This window comes from Pipistrellus kuhlii, unplaced genomic scaffold (genome assembly GCF_014108245.1).
Source record: "Pipistrellus kuhlii isolate mPipKuh1 unplaced genomic scaffold, mPipKuh1.p scaffold_m20_p_13, whole genome shotgun sequence".
Taxonomy (NCBI): domain Eukaryota; kingdom Metazoa; phylum Chordata; class Mammalia; order Chiroptera; family Vespertilionidae; genus Pipistrellus; species Pipistrellus kuhlii.
In genome coordinates, this window is record NW_023425438.1 from 40,950,474 (window position 1) to 40,970,887 (window position 20,414).

Consider the following 20,414-nt stretch of genomic DNA (forward strand, 5'->3'; position numbering starts at 1 on the left):
GAAATTGTGCTGTGAATATTTTATTGTGTGTTTGTGTGTGTGTGTGTGTGTGTGTGTGTGTGTACTTTTTTTCTTTTCTTTTTTTAATTTACCGTACATTTTATTTCATTTTTTAGAATGGTGGCTTTGTAATACAGCTTGAAATCTGGTATGGAGATTCCCATCTTCTTTGTTCTTTCTCAAGATTGCTGTGGCTATTTGGGGTCTTTTTTTATTCCAGATGAATTTTTGGAAAGTTCTTTCTAGGTCTGTGAAATATGCCATTGGTAATTAAATGGGGAATACAATGAATCTATTGATTGCTTTGGATAGTATGAACATTTTAATGATGTTGATTCTACCAATCCATGAACATGGTATGTTCTTCCATCTGTTTATGTCTTCCTCTATCTCTTTTTTCAGTGTCCTATAGTTTTCTGTGTATAGGTCTTTTACCTCCTTAGTTAAGTCTATTCCTAGGTATCTTAATTTTTTTGGTGTGATGATAAATGGGATTGTGTTTTTGTTTTTTTTTTTAGTCTCTCTCATCACATAAACAAATTAAGAGATAAAAATCACATAGTCTTATCAATTGATGCAGAAAAAGCATTTGACAAAATCCAACACCCTTACTTGATAAAAACTCTCAACAAGATCTGAACAGAAGGATCATACCTCAACATAATAAAAGCCGTAGATGATAAACCCACAGCCAACATCCTACTCGATGGGCAAAATTAAAACCATATCCCCTAAGAACAGAAACAAGACATGGATGCCTACTCTCACCACTCCTGTTCAACATAGTTTTGGAAGCATTAGCCATTGCAATTAGACAAGAAGAAGAAATAAAAGACATCCAAATTGGAAAAGAAGAAGTAAAACGGTCCTTATTTGCAGATGACATGATAATGTACATAAAAAACCCTAAAGACTTCATCAAGAAACTATTAGAGTTAATAAACAAATTCGGCAATGTAGAAGGATACAAAATTAATGCCAAGAAATCTATGGCATTTCTATACACCAATAGTGAACTTACAGAAAGAGAGCCTATTTCATTTTTGTTAAGTTTTAATTTATATCCCATGTCCTTTTTAAGTGTTTATTTATAGATTAAACAGTGCATTAAACATTGTACTGTATATAAGAAAGGTTAAAACAGGCAATCATCTTGGGATCTGGAATGGATTAATTCAATTTACATTATTTCTAATGGGAAAAAAATTATTTGGATTTGAACAGCCTTCCAGAATGAATTAAGTTTGAGAACTGAGGTTTCACTGAAAATATTTCACTTTGGATTAAGAGCATAACTCATATGAAAACTGTATTGAAAGAGTATACAGAATTTGGATATTGTAGAACCTACATAAGTAAATCAGATGTCAATTTTAAGATCCCTTTACAAAATACCTAAGGGAAATGGAAAGGAACATAAATTATGAGAGAAATAAAGAAACAAAAAAGTACCCTAAAATACAATTAGTAGTCCAGATTATATTAAGAATATGATGAAAATTAATGATCAAGAAGTAATGAAATATTTTTGTGATAAACACATGAGTCTGAAGATCAAGATACTTGAAAACTACCAGGCAATATAAATTCAAGTTTATACTTAATCCTGTAGCAAGTCTTAAATGTCAAAGATAAAGAAAATAAACATAAACTTTAAGTATTTCCAAAAAAAGCAAAAAAAAAATCCAATTCACACCAATGTTGATAGCAGCTTATTCCTTTACATCAATAATACCAAAGAGCTGCAAAACAATTGTATCAACACCATTTGGGGGAGAGGGATATACATACACATTTACACATATTTATATACCAACATTTATGTATATATACACATATGTATATTTAATTATTTTAATCCTTTAACCTATAATACACAAATTGTGGCAGCAAAGGGACATTTTCAGAAATGTAAGAGTTCCAAAATTCAATGTAATCTAAAAAGTAATCTGTCTTAAAGATGTACTCCAGATGAATAAGAAATTAATCACATGAAATATGTTTAATGAATAAAGTTAAAATAAAAAAGCAAAGGCTTCTGTGTCCTAAAAGATAATGTAGAAATAATTCATTCGTCATCCTGCTAACTAAAGTGAAAAACACTGGAGAGAAGAAGGCGAACTGGCAGAGTGCTTTGGCATCCAGGGAATGACACAGTGGTGGGTTCTACTGGTTTTCTTCTCTCTTTATACACCACAGACATAATCTGTAAACACTAACGGGCATAGAAAAACCAAAAAGACAAAACTTAAGAAAAGTCTGATCCTCTCTAGTAAAAGGATCAGAGAAGGGGAAGTCTAGCAAAGTAAAAAAAAAAAATAAATAAACAAAGTAGAAACATTTTATAAAACAGTTCTCTGATTCAAACACCACAGAACAATATTGTGATCCCACCTCCATCCACACCATCAAATGTCTATAGTGGAACCTAGACTTCCACCTCCACTGGTTATAAAAATGTTTCCCAGACCTCCTCTCAATGAAGGTGGATTGAAATAATCTAAGTGGTGAGCAGAGTGAGTGATGATGAGCCTGTCTTTCCCTTTTTGCCATCAGTGGAGACCGTGTAGAAACCATGCGCTTCTCTTCCCAACAGACATTGTGCCAGAGTGACCCTAGTAGTAGTAGAGTCAGGACTGTCCCTACTAAGTACTAAAGAGAAGTTCATCGCTGACTCCAGTGTCAGTGAAGGCTGAGTGGAGAATCTGGACTTCCACTCTAAGCCAGTAGTAATGAGCAGCACACCAGCTTTCCCTGCGAGAGCAATGTCAAAAGACCAACTAAAACAGGATTAAATGAGATCCAGAGTGTCATGTATCATCTCAAAAATATCAGGATTTCACCTTAAAATCTACTGCCATACCAAGAATCAAAAATATCTCAATTTGAATGAGAAAAAGTGATCAATAGATGCCAATACCTAGATAATACAATGTTAGAAATATCTCTCTGACAAGAATTTTAAATCACCCATCATGACATTGCCTCTATGAATAGTTATGAACACACTTGATCTAATTTATTTTAAAAATGAAACACTTGGCAAAGCAATAGAACATATAAAGAAGAACGACAAAGGGAGAACAACAGAAATAATGTTAAATTTCATTAATAATATGGAAAATAATCTGGAAAAATAACACAAAAACAGAGCCTCAGCAATCTGTAGAACTATTACAAAAAAATCTAACACCTATGTTATCACAGTCTCCAGATAGGGGGAAAAGGGCTGAGTTGGGAAAAGTATCAAAAGAAATAAAAAATATTCAAAAAATAAAATTGGCAATAGACATAAACTTACAGATTCAAGAAACTGAGCAAATTTGAAACAGTATAAACCCAAATAAAAAGAAAAATTTTGAAAGTAAACAGAGAGAAATAGAACCTTACCTATAGAGGGTACATTTATAATAGTAGTTAATGTCACATCTGAATTCATGGGGACAAAAGGAAGTGTTACATTTTAAAACTGCTTAAGAGAAAGAACTGGCATTCTATAATCTATCTATATTCAACAAGAACAAAAAATGGCCTTTAGGAAAAAAAAGGAAATCAAGACAGTTGCAGAGGATGAAGAATGAAACAAATCAGAAACAAAAGCAAATAAGAATCATTGCCAGATAACTTATCTTGAAAGAATGGCTTCAGAAAAATTAGCTAATCAGAAATGATAAAAGCGTACATCTTGGAACATCAAGACAGAAGAAAAAGCAACAAAATGCAAAACTTTGGGTAAATACAATAGACTTTCCTTTTGTTGAATTTTCTAAGTTATATCTGATGGTTGAAGCAAAGAACATGATACTATCTATTGTAGCTCTCAAAGAAGGTACAGGAAATATTTAAGACAATTATATTATAATTGAGAAAGTTTTCTGTACTTTACTTGAACTGCTAAAATGTTGGCGGTATATTTTTATGTTATGTTTATGTAATATCTAGAACAAACATGCTAAAATTCTATTCAAAGAGATACTTAAAAACATCATAAAAACATCATAGTTAGATTAAAATGGATTTCTAAACAATGTTAAAATAACCCATAAGAAAAGAAGAAAAACAGAAATGTGAAAGAGACAAAAACTAAAATGACAGCCATTCATAAGTCCTGAGATATCAATAATTACATTATATGTAAATGGTCTAATAGATTTAATAAATAATTTAAATACTGACATAACTATTAATAAATCAATTTTTTAAATTCTAAAAAGATCCTAGGCTTAAATGGTTTCATTATGAATTTTACCAATTATTTCAAGAAGAAAGAACAATTTTGAACAAACTTATATAAAGAATAAAAGAGGAGTGAAGACTTCCCAATTGAGGCTAATATTACCCTGATAAAAAAAATCCAGATGACAAGGACTATAGAAAGAAAAGAAAAGAAGGAAGGAAGGAAGGAAGGAAGGAAGGGAAGGAAGGAAGGAAGGAAGGAAGGAAGGAGGGAGGGAGGGAGGGAGGGAGGGAGGGAGGGAGGGAGGGGAGGGAGGGAAGGAGGGAGGGGAGGGCGGAAGGAAGGAAGGAATTAATGAAGTAAGGGCAGTAGGGAAGGGAAGGAGGGAGGGAGGGATTGACGTTCGGGATTTATGAGGTCGCAGTGCTTTCGGGATCTTTCTTTTAGCTTCTTTAGTGAGGGAGGGAAGGAGGGCGGGAGGGATGGGGGAAGATGGAGGGGAGAGGGCGAAGGAGGATAGGAAAGGAAGGAAGGAAGGAGGGAGGAGGGAGGGGAGGGAGGGCGGAAGGAGGGAAGGAGGGCGGGAAGGAGGGAGGGGAGGAAGGAAGGAGGAAGGAAGGAAGGAAGGAAGGAAGGAAGGAGGGAGGGGGGGGAGGGAGGGAGGGCGGGGGGGAGGGGAGGGAGGGGGGAGGGAGGAAGGAGAGGAAGGTGAGGGAGGGAGGAGGAGGGAAGGAGGAGGGAAGGGAGGAGGGAAGGCGGTAGGACCGGAGGGAGGAGGAGGGAGGGAGGGAAGGAGGGAAGGAAGGAAGGAAGGAAGGAAGGAAGGAAGGAAGGAAGGAAGGAAGGAAGGAAGGAAGGAAACTATGAACAATATACCTCATAAATATAGACACAAAAATCCTTATTAAAATATTAGCAAATAAAACTAAGAAATAAATAAAAGGTGTGCGCCATGACTAAATGGGGTTATTCTAGGGAAGCAAGGTTGGACCAATATTCAAAAATCATGAAATGCAACCCATCATATTAACAGGCTAAAACATAAAAATTAGGTGATCTTAACAACTGATGCAGAAAAAAAAAAAGTATTTGACAAATTTCAACACCCACTCATGATAAACATTCTTAGAAAACCAGGAAGAGAGGAACATTTGCAACTTAAATAATTACAAAACAAATTCTATAGTTAATATGACACTTAATGGTGAAAGACTGAACACTTTTTCCTATAAGATTAGGAATAAGGTAAGGCTATGCAATCTTAACACTGATGTTCAAAATAGAAGTTCTAACCAACAGGATATGATAAGCAAAGAAATAAAGACATATAGATTGGAAGAAAGAAATAATTGCTATTTGCAGGTGACTATGTAGAAACCGCAAACCCAAAATATGTTTCTGGAATTAATGATTTTGGAAATGTTACAGAATACAAGATTATTTTTTTTTTTAAAGAAAATCTATTGCGTTTCTATACACGGGCGATGAACATGTGAAAATCAAAAATGAAATGTAATACCTGTTGTAACATATTTTCCTCAAAAATGGAAAATATTTAAGTATACATCTAATAAACTATATACAGCTTTTGTATGTTGTAATATACATACAAAAGTGATGAAATCAGATAATAGTTATGAAATCAGATAAGATGTAAATAAATGAAATACATAACATGATTGTGGATTGGAAGATTCAATATAGGATAAATATCAATTTTTCCATGAATTAATATATATTTAATACAATTTTAATCAAAATCTTAGCAAGATTTTTTGTAACATGTACAAGATTTTTCTAACATCTATATGGAAAAGCAAAGGAAATAAAAGAGCATGTTATTTCTGAAAAATATAATAAATTGTTGGAATTATCAGTTGCCTGATTTTCAGACTCTTTATAAAGCCCAGAAATCAGGACTGTGTTATAAGTGAAAGGATAGACACACATATTAATAGAATAGGATAAAGAACCCAGAAACCAACCTATGGAAGAATAGCTAACAGATATTTGACAAAGGGACAAAAGCAATTCTATAGAGGAAGAATAGCCTTTTTAAGGATTGTGCTGGAACAGTATGCCAATATCATACGCTAAAAAAATGAATCTTATTCTAAACCTACAAATTTATACAGAATTTAAAGCATGCAAATTTAAATGAAAACATTCTATATAATAATAAAAGGCCAATATGCAAATTGACCAAACAGCAGAACCACCAGTCACTATAAGACACTTGAGGCATGAACTGCCCCCTGGTGGTCAGGGCACTCCCACAGAGGAAATGCCAAACAGCCAGAAGCTAGGCTCACAGCTGGCAAGCGCAGAGGCAATGGTGGAAGTCTCTCCTGCCTCTGCAGCAGCACTAAGGATGTCCGACTGATGGCTTAGGCCTGCTCCCTGTGGACACCCCCTGAGGGCTCCTGAGCTGCAAGAGGGTGCAGGCTGGGCTGAGGGACCTCCTGCCCCTAAGTGCATGATTTTCATGCACTGAGCCTCTAGTAAAACTATATAACTTGAAAACTTAGGAAAAAATGTTTGTGACTTCAGCTTTGGTGAGGAGTTCTTAAATACAACACCAAAATCCATAAAACAAAGATAAATTGAACTTTGTTGATATTAAAAATGTTTGCTTTATAAAAGACCCTGTAATCAGAATAAAAATTAAGTTATGGACCTGGAAAAAATACTTGCAAACTACATATCTGGAAAAAAAAAAATTAGATCAAGGATTTATAAAGAAATTAAAAAAAAAAAAAAAAAACCACTCAGCAGGGAAAAGAAATCTAAGTAAAAATATGGGCAAAGACCTTTCACTAAAGAAAGTACATGATGGAATAAAAGCATGTGAGAAGATGGTCAAAATCATTAGCCACCAGAAAAATGCAAATTAAGCCCACAGAGCTATATCACTGCACATCCAACAGAACAGCTTCAATTAAAAATAGTGACAATCCCAAATGCTGTTGAGGACACGAAGCAACTGTCTCTCCCACATTGCTGGCAGGAATATAAAATGGCAGTCACTGAAAATAAACAGATTGGTAGTTCCTTAAAACACTAACCCATACATTACTATACAACAGATCAATTGTACTTTGGGAATGTATCCCAGAGAAATAAAAACTCATATTCACATAAAAACCTGTACCTGATTTTTCATAACAATTTTATTTGTAACTAGTGGTCCAGTGCACGGATTCATGCACTGGTGAGGGAAATGGCCTGCGGGGATCAGTCTGCTGTGGGAGTGCCACTCATCATGGTCAGCTGAGCAGTGCTTCCAGTGTGGGAGCGTACTAACCACTAGGGGGCAGCTCCTGTGTTGAGCGTCTACCCCCTGGTGGTTAGAGCACATCATAGCTACTGGTCAATCGGTCATTCTGGTCATTCCACCATTTGGTTGCTGGGCTTTTATAGATAGATAGATAGATGATAGATAGATAGATAGATAGATAGATAGATAGATAGATAGATAGATAGATAGATATAGATGATAGATAGATAGCCTAAAACCGAAAGTGACAAAAATGGTACTTAGTACCTTCATAGTTAAACAAAGTCTAGTATCTCCATGTCATGGAGTACTATTTATACTAAAAAAGGGTAATGTGATAATTAAGGCAGGCATCTTCCAGGCGTCCATCCAGACAATGCCACAGTGACTGCAAGGCCCAGGGCTCAGGCAGCTGTGGGCTCAGGCAGTCATAAGCCCTGGATGCTGCGAGGCCTGGGGCTCAGGCAGCCATGAGCCCCGGGAACTCAGGCCTCGCAGTCACCATGGCTGGCAGTGGCGGCGGCAGCAGGGTGACATGGGTGGCACCTTCCCCTGATCAGTCCAGTTGCTTCCCACAGAGGGAGGCCAGACTGTAGTTTAGTCTGCAGTAGGACATCCCCTGAAGGCTTCTGGACTGTAAGAAAGGGCAGGCCATGCTGAGGGACCTTCTTGCCCCCCCCCCCCCCCCCCCCCCCAGTGCATGAGGCTTCTAGTTCATCAACAAAAAATAATAAAATATCAGTATATGCATCGGCATAAATGTTTCTTAAGGGCATTGTGCTGAGTGAGAAAACCCATTCTCTAATGATCACATACTATATGAATCCACTTATATAACCATCTAAAATGACAAAATTAGAGATGAAGAACTGATTCATACTTGCCATGATTTAAGATAGCAAGGAGTAAGAGGTTTGGGCATGACCACAAGGGTATCACAGTGGGGATTTTGTGATGACAAAGTAGTTCTGTATCTTGATTGTGTAGTACAGTGGTGGTTTCATGAATATAGATGTGACAAAATGACACAGAACTATATTTACATTTTATAGTATGTTTAATTTCCTGGTTTTGCTATTAGACTATAGACATGTAAAATGTAACCTATGGAGAAAATGGAAAGAATGCTACTACCATGTTTCCCCGAAAATAAGACATCCTCATATGGAAAGATAAGACATCCCCTGAAAATAAGACCTAGTGCAACTTTGGGAGAAAAAATTAATATAAGACACTTGTCTTATTTTCGGGGAAACAGGGTAGCTAACTTTTCAGTGCTATTTTTTAAATTTCCTATGACACTATAATTACTTCAAAATAACAAAAGAAAGGCCAAAAATGATAAATAAAATAAGCATAGTCCATTTCAATAAGAAACTTTAATATTCCTGCTAAACAATTGACTAAGAAAAATTTTTTAAAACTTTAATATAAGGCAAATGGATAGCTGCATGTCTTATTTTTATACTTATAAATTTCATGATTCAAATTAAAATTTCAGTAGGACTTTTATTGCAATGAGACTAATTCTTATAAGGTTTACCTAGAAAAAATAGTATGAGCAATACTTACAAGGTATTGGACAGAAATGAAAATAAAACACCAAAGATATATGACACCAGTGATTTGGAGAAAAAGCAAACCGAAAGGAAGAGGCACTTGTACTAGAAGACAACAAAATATATTTTAAAAATTACTACAACTAAGTTTATACATTATTGACCAAAAATTAGCTTGAAGATTTTGACACTGATTTAAAAATCCAGAAACAAACAAAAAATTTAAAATAAAATTTACAGTACTAATAGTAGTGACACAGTATGCCAAGCATCAAGATTATGGGTTTAGGAATCAAGTTAAGCTTAGAAGTGAATCCTGGCTTTTACATTAAGTGGCTGGGTGACACTGAGCAAATTATTTAACCTTCCAAAAACATCTTGCAAATAGTTTTAGTGTGGAAATGATAATACTGTTGTCGCTCTTAAAATGAGTGATAAGTATTGATACAACACACACAGCATACTAAGGGCCTGACATATAGATAGTATTCAATAATATTTGCTATCATAATCATAACTACTTACTGAATTCATTTAACGGTGATTTTGTGAGGCCTATCTATGTTTCAAGGACTATGTGACACATTAGTAAAGAAACAATAATCACGATGAGGAAATTTAAGAAGGATGTAGACACATGAACAAGCTGTTATGATAAAGTGAAATATTTCTATCTAGCGGTCAATAGATAAGAAACTAGATCCAAGTTTGAAAAGTAAAAGTACATTTTCTGGAGGAAGTGCTCTATACGGTTATATATAAAAGATGAATAAGAGTGATTTAGGTTAGTGAATGGATAGAAGTGAGTGAAGATTGTAAGCATGATTCAATCCAGTGGGCATAGCATTGCAAGACTGAGATGAAGTAATTTATTCAGTATTGATATAATCCATTGACTTTTCATTTTTTTAAAATATATTTTATTGATTTTTTTTTTTCACAGAGAGGAAGGGAGAAGAATGGAGAGTAAGAAACATCCATGAGAGAGAAACATCAATCAGCTGCCTCCTGCACACCTCCCCCGCACTGGGGATGTGCCCACAACCAAGGAATATGCCCTTGACCAGAATCAAACCTGGGATGCTTTAGTCTGCAGGCTGACTGGTTCCAGCTGTCTTTTATTCTTTCATGTGTAATATATACATGTTTGATGAATGAAGAGAGTTAAAATAGTCCACACAACGTGCCTTGAGGGTCAATATAGTCTCATAAAATGTTGCTTAATTATCGAGAATGGAAAGAGAAATACAGAGAGAAAAGAAGAGTGCATTATATTTGGAGAGTGATGAAGCAAACAAAAGCTCAGTTTCAGGAGGTTTAAGATGTGAATTAAAGATCAGCCTTCCAGATCCTAGGATTCTTTCTGGGACTAGCAATAGAAAATTCTGTATGAAGAGATCATAGAAAGTCTCTATTAGATTACATGGGTCACAGCACAGGTTCGAGATATATATATTCTTCTGAAATTCCACAGAAGAGGTCAGAGAGATCCATAACATGAATAGACCATGAATGTATGCAGAAGTCTCCTCCAGGTTTCCTACATTAGATTTTCTCTACCACTTGACCTATCATTATAGTGGTTGGCACTGCCAAAAAGGGGTGTGTGTGTGTGTGTGTGTGTGTGTGTGTGTGTGTGTGTGTGTTTAGTCAAATTGTTACTTACAGTAGAGTGTACAGTGTAATCTATATTTTGGGTTCAGAATATAGTCTACAAAAGTGAATTTAAACACTTGTAATTCATAACACAACACTACACAAATGGGTAGAAGCATTTAGATATCAAACCACTTCTTGACAATGTTTGGCACTCTTTTAGTAACAACTATTAACTACCACAATGTCATAAAAGATACTCTAATTTGTCATCATTTAGTTCTTGATGTTATTAAGAAAGGTAAATATAAACTCAGCTTGTACTGAGATGCAAAATCTAATTCAACTTTGCTCAGAGGCACAGATGCAATAAATGCATGTCAAAACACTGTTTTCATAAGCAATTGAGCATTTACATTTCAGAGCAGGTTTAAAAAATTATAATTATCCAATGTATAAGGGAAGAGGATAATTTCCTTAAGAAAATAAAGCTTCACCAAGACTAATAAAAATGCACTTGAGGACCTCATACTAATTTATGACACTGGAAATGGAGATGATCTTAAAATAATGATTTCAGGAGATGAACCATAGAGTAACTTGTACATTCTCCCATCATCAGGCAATAACTTTAAAATAATCACCTCCTATATTCACACATATAATTATTTCCTGTTTCTTATTATTTCCATTAATAAGGCTTAGAAAGGCACAAATTGAAGGAAGAATGTATTGCATTTAGTCTACAGGGGAGGAAAGACTATCGGGATTCACAGTTACTCTAGGAAAGGGATTGGAACTATTGTGAGTATTAAAGGTTAAGTAGTGTTCCTAGAAGGATAGTTCTAAAATATTATGGAAGTAGTAATTTTAAAAAAGAAAAGTGGATACAAGTAGGCCAATTAGTGGTAAAGAATCAGGAAGTAAGAATGGCTGGTAAATTAATGCTCACCACATTTTCCATTGGTTTACCACATTCCCTAGGCTTCTTGCAGTTGGCAGTTGTCCTATGACAAATTCTAGCCAATGGGCTGTGAGGAAAAGTAACATGTGCCATTTCTAAATGAAGGCACTGAAAAGTCTCTATGTAATTATCCAGGATATCTTCACTTGTTCTGGTGAACCTGGAAACCATTGTGCTGTTATATAAAGCTCCCATTAGGCTCGGTCCTGGAGTAAGCACCCTTGGTGTCCCCAAATGAAAATGAAATATGACAAAAAATAATAAAAGCTAGATTACTTTACACCACTTAAAAAAATCTAAGCCTAGCCTCTCCTGACTAATACTCAGGGTGCCTAGGAACAGGGTGCTAGGATGTAACATGGATAAGTGAATGTTTGAAAATTTCTCAGAGCTTACCTCTCTTTCATCAGAGAGGCTCTAACATTGTCTATGAGTCTTGTTGACTTTAGGTAAAAACAAATTTAAAAACTGCATCCTTTGCACATGCTGTTTTAGAACATTTATTACATCACTTTCAGATGTAGCAAAATGTTTTGAGAGTTTCCATAAACCCCACTAGGGGTATCCTGTTTTTTCCCTAATGTTAGCATCTTAGATTGGTATGACACATTTATCATAACTAATGAACCATCACTGATACATTACCATTCATTAAAGTTCATACTTAATTTGTATTTTTTCAGTTTTTACTCCAAGTCCTTTTTCTTGTTCCAGGGTCCCATCGAAAATGACATATAATTTTATTTGTCATGTCACCTTAGACTCTACTAGATTATGATGGTTTCTTAGGCTTCCCTTGTTTGGATGAGCTTTGGGAGAACTGGTTAGATATTTTGTAGACTATCTTACAATGTGGTGTGCATGTCTAATATTTCTTCATAGTTAGATTCTGCCTATGGACTTGGGGCAGAACCACACCATACCAAGGGTATAATAAAATTGACTTAACACTGATGAAGTTATCTTTAATTACCTGACTGTGGGAGTGCTGGTTAGGTTCCCCACTTATAGTTAATCCTCATCTCACTTTTTCATGTCACATCCCACAGAAGAAAGTCAATTTACTTACTTACATATTTTTATACTTAGATAATTCTACCTGGATTTTCATTCTCCACTAATTGAATGTCCCAATGTTTCTTGTTACCTTGTCCTAATGGTATCTATACAAAAGAAGACCTTAGGGTAATAAAGGCTCAAATTGGTAGAAAGATATGTTAAGCTCATCTTCTTTAAATATTTCTATGGAATTTCATTTAATACTTACATACCTTCTCTTACAGCAATTCAAAGCCTGAGAATCTGACATCAGAAAGCCAGTATAGTTGGTTTTTGGTGATGACTTTCCTCCTGGCTTGCAGATCACAGCCTGCTCCATTTCACATGACCTCCTATGGTCTTACCTTATGTGGGGGAGAGAGAGCCAGTGAGCTCTCTGTGTCTTTTCTTATAAGGTCATTAACCCTATTAGACCAGAGTCCCAATCTTAAGATCTCATTTAACTGTCATCACTTCCTTAGAGGCCTATCTGCATATACAGCCATGCTGGGAGTTGGGCTTTCAACATATAAATTTTTAGGAGACAAACACTTAGTCTATCACTGAAGGTAAACAACTAACAGCAAAGCCAAGTAATTAATAGAAGGCAATATATGAAATCTACTTTCTCTTTCAAGCAATACAAATAAAACAACATCAAATTACCAGGATAAAAACATGCTCTGTTTTTATAGAGTCTATTTGTCTCTGCGAAAGCAGCAATCTGTACCTTTCAAATGTGTGCTAGGTGTCAAGATGTGATTAGATATAAATCTATTCAAACCAACCCTAAAATAAGGCCCCTTGTATAAACACACTGCACAATTAGAATGAAATGGTCACCTCAATAGTGTGCTGCTAATGAGAATTGCCTCTATGAAATGGCTATATTCATTTAATTAAAAAGCCCATTATGGATCTCATTCAAAATGCTGTTCACTGAACTCTTCAAAATAAATTTAATTTGTTTTAGTGGAGTGTTTAGAAGTGTCATTTTTATTTGTTCTCAAAGATGGTAAAACAACAGGGCCTTGGAAAATATAATGAGCCATTCACCAGGAGAAGTCACAATGAATGGCTCTTATAAGTTGAGAAAGCTTTACAACCCAAAGGGAATTCATGTGGTGTTAAGAAAAGAACAAGGGCGAGATTCCGTTTAATGCAAGGGGCAAAAAAGGAACAATGATATAAAAGCTAAAGCACTCTTCTGCTTTCTACTTATTAAGCATATTGATAAATTTGCATTTAAGTACTCTGTCATATCTGAGAAGGAAATAGCAGAGTTATATTTGTTATAGTAGTAACATGTTCAAAGAATGTGCTACACAGTTTTACATGTAATTTTCTTTTATTTAATACATGTGAGACATTAAGAAAAGGCTTTTGAAACCTCAGGAGGTATATGAAAGTTTTTAGTCTATAATAACATGAGAATAACTAATTGATGAGAAAATATTGGATAGTTAAATATATTGTACAAGAATAGCTAATACTTTAGCAGAAAAAAAATGAAATTCTTACCAAATATTATACTATTCAAAAAGAAAATTGACATTGAATAAATTTTTAAATGTAATTATAATTGGTACATAATATATTGGGTCGGCAGCTAAGTAATTGCGGGTTTCACACATATATGGCTTCAGTTGAATTTTTAGGTTTGCAGACGTAGTACAAATGTAAAACACATTTTGTTATTTGATAGTTGGCTATTCAGCTGTTAATCAGTAAAAAAAGTTTTTTGATCTGTTTTGTAGTTTTCGTTTGGCGTTCGTTGAAAAATGGAAAATCAAAAGGAACATTTTCGTCATATTTTGCTTTTTTATTTCCGCAAAGGGAAAAACGCATCGCAAGCTCATAAAAAGTTATGTGCTGTTTATGGTGACGAAGCCTTAAAAGAACGGCAGTGTCAAAATTGGTTTGCCAAATTTCGTTCTGGTGATTTTTCACTCAAAGTTCAAAAACGCTCTGGTCGTCCAGTTGAAGTTGATGACGCCCTAATCAAAGCAATAATCAATTCGGACTGTCACAGTACAACACGTGAGATTGCAGAGAAGCTTCATGTATCACATACATGCATTGAAAATCACTTAAAACAACTTGGCTATGTTCAAAAACTCGATACATGGGTTCCTCACGAACTGAAAGAATCACAGTTAACGCAACGCATTAGCAGCTGCGATTTGCTAAAGAAATGTAATGAAAATGATCAATTTTTAAAACGACTGATAACTGGTGATGAAAAATGGGTTGTTTACAATAATATCAAGCGGAAAAGATCGTGGAGCAGGCCAGGTGAACCAACTCAAACAACATCAAAAGCTGATACTCATCAAAAGAAGGTTTTGTTATCAGTTTGGTGGGATTACAAAGGAATTGTCTACTTTGAACCCTTACCACCCAACCGAACGATCAATTCTGATGTCTACATTGAACAACTAACAAAATTAAACAATGCAGTTGAAGAAAAGTGGCCCGAATTGACAACTCGAAAAGGTGTTGTATTCCATCATGACAATGCAAGGCCACACACATCTTTGGTCATTCGGCAAAAATTAATGGAGCTTGGTTGGGATGTTTTGCCACATCCACCATATAGTCCTGACCTTGCACCATCTGATTACTTTTTGTTTCGATCTTTACAAAACTCCTTGAATGGTAAAAATTTCAATAATGATGATGATGTCAAATCGTACCTGATTCAGTTTTTTGCTAATAAAAACCAGAAGTTTTTTGAACGTGGGATTATGATGCTGCCTGAAAGATGGCAAAAGGTCATTGATCAAAATGGGCAATACATTACAGAATAAAGTTATTTAGTTCCATGAAAAAATTGTCTTTGATTTTCTTTAAAAAATCCGCACGTACTTAGTTGCCGACCCAATATAATAGTTATATTAGTTTCAGGTATATAATAATAGTGATATAAAATTTTTATACTTTATAATGTGATCACTACACTAATTCTATAATAGTAATCATCTGTTACCATGCAAATTTATTGCAATATTATTGAAAATATTCCCTTTTACCATTTCCACTCATCCATCAACCTTTCCTTCAGGTAACCATTCCTTTGGTCTCTGTTTTTATGAGTCTATTTTGTTTTGTTTTGTTTGTTTGTTTTATTTTCCACTTATATGTGAAACCATATGGTATTTGTCTTTTTCTGCCTGATTTCACTGAGCATAATATCCTTTAGCTCCAACCACCATATTCTCACAAATGGCAAGATTTTACTTTTTATTGCTGCACTAATATATATATATATATATATATATATATATATATATATATATATATATATATATATATATTGCCCCTAGACTTCAGGACCCAAGTCAGCCCATGGCGAATGCCAGTGTGGGAGCCCCCAATCACCTAATCTCCAGCCAGGCCTAGGGAATTTACCTGTGTATGAATTTTGTGCACTAGGCCTCTATATACATTGTATCTTCTTTATAAATTCATTTATGCATGGACACCTAGGTTGTTTCCAACTCTTGGCTATTGTAAATGCCATTCCAATGAAGATAGGCATGCATACTAGTATATCTTTTGAATAGGATTTAAATATGTAAGCAGACATTACCCCAAAAATAATATTTCAACTGAGTTTTGGGAAGCAAAGAGATAAAGAGTTCTAAGTGATTTAATAGTCTGGAGTGAAGTGCATTACTAATGTCTACAGAGGGGATTCTAATAAGAAAAATGCCTATTTGTCCTTCTGATCACCTCATAAAATCCATAAGAAATATAATGGATAGTGGGAGACTGGTGCTAAAATGTGTTGAAAAGGCCTAGTTTGACCACAAAGAAACAGGGGTATAAGTCTACAGATCAGCAGAGCTGTAAGGCTCTGAAAGCGGGGGACACCACAATGCAGAGATAGGCTAAGCATCAGGCTGAAATGAAGTAAGTGAGTGACAATTCACATGTGAGTCCTCTCTTAACTCTTCCAGTCTGTTTCCTGAAAACAAGTCTGGAATATGTCCAAATAAACTGTACTACCCAGAATAAACAAACAAAAATATTGAAAAACTGACGTTAGAGGGAGAGGCCTCCCACCCACCTCCAAATGTCATACCATTTTCCTCTTGATCTCTGTACAGGGAAGCCAACAGAAAACAAATATTGCCATGTAAACCTTCAATAAGCTTTCTAATGCTTCAATTACTACTGAAGTAATCCTCCAGAAAGTAGAAAATTAAATAATGGAAATTAAAAAAGAATATAGTAGAGAAGGTAAAATAACCCAGACGATTTAACATATGACTAATGTAGAGAGACAATATATTCCAGTTCGTCCTGGTCAGTCCTATTGAGAACTGTCTTCCAGCATACCTATTGATAATGCCACTTTCAAATTCAAAAATATTCTAGTTTGCACTATGAATAATAGATCACACTATTAGACAATTAGAATTTCCAAATGAATAAAAAATAGTAAAGCATGAGAAAAAGTTTCAGTAGATGGTGTTAAAACATCAGAGCATGAATATTACACAGAGGATTCTAAACATATTCAGATGTGAGAAAACACTGCATAAATGTCCCTATGAAAATGATTAGGCACCTGAACAATTTAAGTAATTTTTCCTTTTAAGTCTCTCGCTCTTATCCCTCCATTTTTTAATCAGCTCATATTCTTTTCTGTCTAGTTTTGTTTTCTTCAACTCAATTCAAAGCCTTTTCATGGTTTTTTTTTTCTTCCTGTTTTAATTTTAGATGATTGGATCCATACACAAAACTTTATATTCATCAATGAGTCAAATGACTTTTAAATTTGTATTTTTGACACATATTTGTCTTCTAAGTTCTAGGTTCCAATATATCCAAATGCTAATTTGACATTTTCACTGAAAAAAATAAAATAAAATCTCAATGCCATAATTCGATATGATAGTTCCCTCTTCCTTTCATTACCTCCATGACCAACCTGGCCTTCTTCAGTAAATCTTCTTCCCCGAATGGTACCACAAAGTACAATTTAAGCATCAGAAGGTAGAGTTCTTGGAGTCATCTGGACTTTTCTCTCTCACATACAATTATCGAGTTGTTTTGTTTTGTTTCCCTCCCGAATACTCTCTCTCTCAATATTTGCATTGCCATTCCCATCACCCTGCTACTGCTCTCCTCTGAACTCCTGGAATAATCCCCAACTATACTAGTAATCTCCATAAAGCATTCTTCTTACTTCCCCCTCTAATTCATTCTACATTCTATATACCTAGCAATCTTTCTTAAAAACAGATGTGATCACATCAGTTCCTTGCTTCAAATCTACTAAGGCCATTCTAATTTCTCTTAAAACTATTTTTTTAAAAATCATACAATGGCTGAATTAATTTGTCTTCTCTCTACATTTGGCCCCTCCAGTATTTGACTCACAGTGGACTAGCCATAATGACCATTTTTAATTTATCTCATTCAATGGTGCTCAAAGTATGTTCCCCAGATCAGCAACAGCAGCATCGCCTAAGAATTTGTTAGAAATGCAATTCTTCAACCCTTCCTCAGGCCCACGGAATCATAAGTCTAGAGTGCAACTCAGAAATGTGTGTTTTAACAAGCCCTGCAAATAATTTAAATATACTCTAAAGCTTAAAAAAAATCAAAAATTTTCCCTATTAATTCCTTCACTTGCAATTGTTGCCCTCTTTCCCCTTTCTTACTATCTACTTGTTTTCAATATTTCAGTTACAATTTTATTTCTTCTGAGCATCTTTACTGATGATCTAATTTTGATTCTTATTATAAATTCTCACAGCTTTCAAGATCTTTTTATTCAAATCACCTATCACAGTATGTAATCATATATTTGTGCAATTATTGTAGTTGATTGATGTCTACCTCCTTCACTACACTTTGAAAAAACAGGAGGCCCTGGCCCTGGTTAGATTAACTAGGAGTTTATCAATAATAGTAGCTCAGCCCTGGCTGGTATATTGTAGTTCAATGGATAAAGTGTTGGCTTGTAGACAGAAGGAATTTGGGTTAAATTTCTGGTCAAGAGCATACACCTGCATTGCAGGTTCAACCCCAGCCTGGGTTGATCGGGATACATGCAGGAAGCAGCAAATCAATGTGTCTCTCTCACATCAATGTTTCCCTCTTTCTCCATCTCCCTCTGTTCCTCCCTTTCAGTCTCTCTGAAAATCAATTGGAAAAATATCCTCAGGTGAAGATTAATAAAAAATAATAAGAAAGAGTGGAGATGTATATAATATATTCAACAAATATTACTAGTTATAGTGAATATGTTAAATATAGAGATAAATGGTGGTAAAACAAAGTAAAGGAAGACAATTAGCACACTGTAATGTCAATGACAAGCATTCACTGATTTAAATAAGACAGTAGATTATAGGTCATTATATAAAACTTACTGAATCAAAACAAAGTATGTGCCAAAAATTCTGTCAGTACCATTTACCAGTATAAATGAAATTCAAAGATATCATTTGCTGATAATCACGAATGCGTTTAATGACAGGAAAAAAGTGCATAGTTATACAAAGCATGATTATACAGTGCTCACTTGTAAATAAGGACCTTTGTTAAATATTTTTTTTCCTTAATTTGTTTTTCTTTCAGAGCACAAGGAGCTTTGTTCAATCTGTGCTTTCCTGCATAAGTTTTTATGTTAAGTTTTTTTTATAATGTTCAACAGAAAACAAATAATAAAAGAGACTGAATAGTCAGATGTTTTATCTCCGGGAACAGTGATTTATTGGAAAGAGCTTAAACTAAACTCCTAGAGCCCTGGTTTCTTAGACTCTGAATCACGTTGCCTGGTTACTAAACTATATGGGTGCCTCATGGAGGCCCACGCTTACAACACCAATTTAGCTGCATCTCTCCTACCTGTGATTGCCAAGAGACACAGAAGTTGAGGTTGTCTGGCCACAGGCATGCACTGCAGTGGAAAGATGCTGACCAGACCCGAACTGTGACACATGTCTGGATTGACTGATAAGGCACCACTTGTTCATCTGCCTCCCTCAGCCCAGGCTTGTTCACAAGTTAAAACCTCTATCTTAATAACTTATGCATTTGGGTCACTGGTGTTAAGAAAGAAAAGGACAGCTTAGGAAAAATGACCTAGAAAATTAAAAAGTTAGAGTTTAATTGAAAGAAAAATATTAAAAAGTATACACTAGGTCTTGCTCCCAGTGTGCAAAGGAAAGTTGTGAAATTGCATCCTGTGGCTCATCTTTCTGTATGTCCACTACTAGGAGATTATTTAGACCTAGGTCTGTCCATGAGGACTGGTGTGAATATAAGGTCACTCTTGCTTGGTTATCCTCCAAATGCCCTTTTTCTATGAAAAAGATAATTCTGATTTGGTGTGGTACTAAATATATGGTAAAAGGCTGTGGAGATTAATATCTATGAGGGAATTTTCTGGAAGAAATGTCTATTCCTTTTTAGGAGCTGGAATCTCAAGGATCCTCATTTCATAGCCCATGTTAGTCTTCCTCATTGTGATTTGATTATTTACATTTTTAAATTAAATTATTGGGGTGACAGTGGTTACTAAAATTATATAGGTTTCAAGTGTGTATTTCTGTGATGCAAGATTTGTATATTACATTGTGTACCCACCACCCAAAGTCAAATCTCCTTCTGTCACCATATATTTCACCCCCTTTCTCTTTAGTACTCTCCCACCCCCCTTCTCTCTGTGAGAATAAACAAGTCATCTTTTATGTCAAAGAACAGTTTAGATGACCACCTGTTGGACTGCATGACTTGGCATCCACCATGTTGGCCCCATGATTTGCAGCTCCCCTGGGGGCC

The 20,414-nt window shown here is 35.2% G+C and overlaps 1 protein-coding gene across 2 annotated transcripts in view; it reads right to left on the reverse strand.

The window, feature by feature from the left end:
* Positions 1 to 20,414, reverse strand: part of LRRTM4 (leucine rich repeat transmembrane neuronal 4) — a 682,133-nt gene that overhangs the window by 409,924 nt on the left and 251,795 nt on the right. The window lies entirely within an intron of this gene.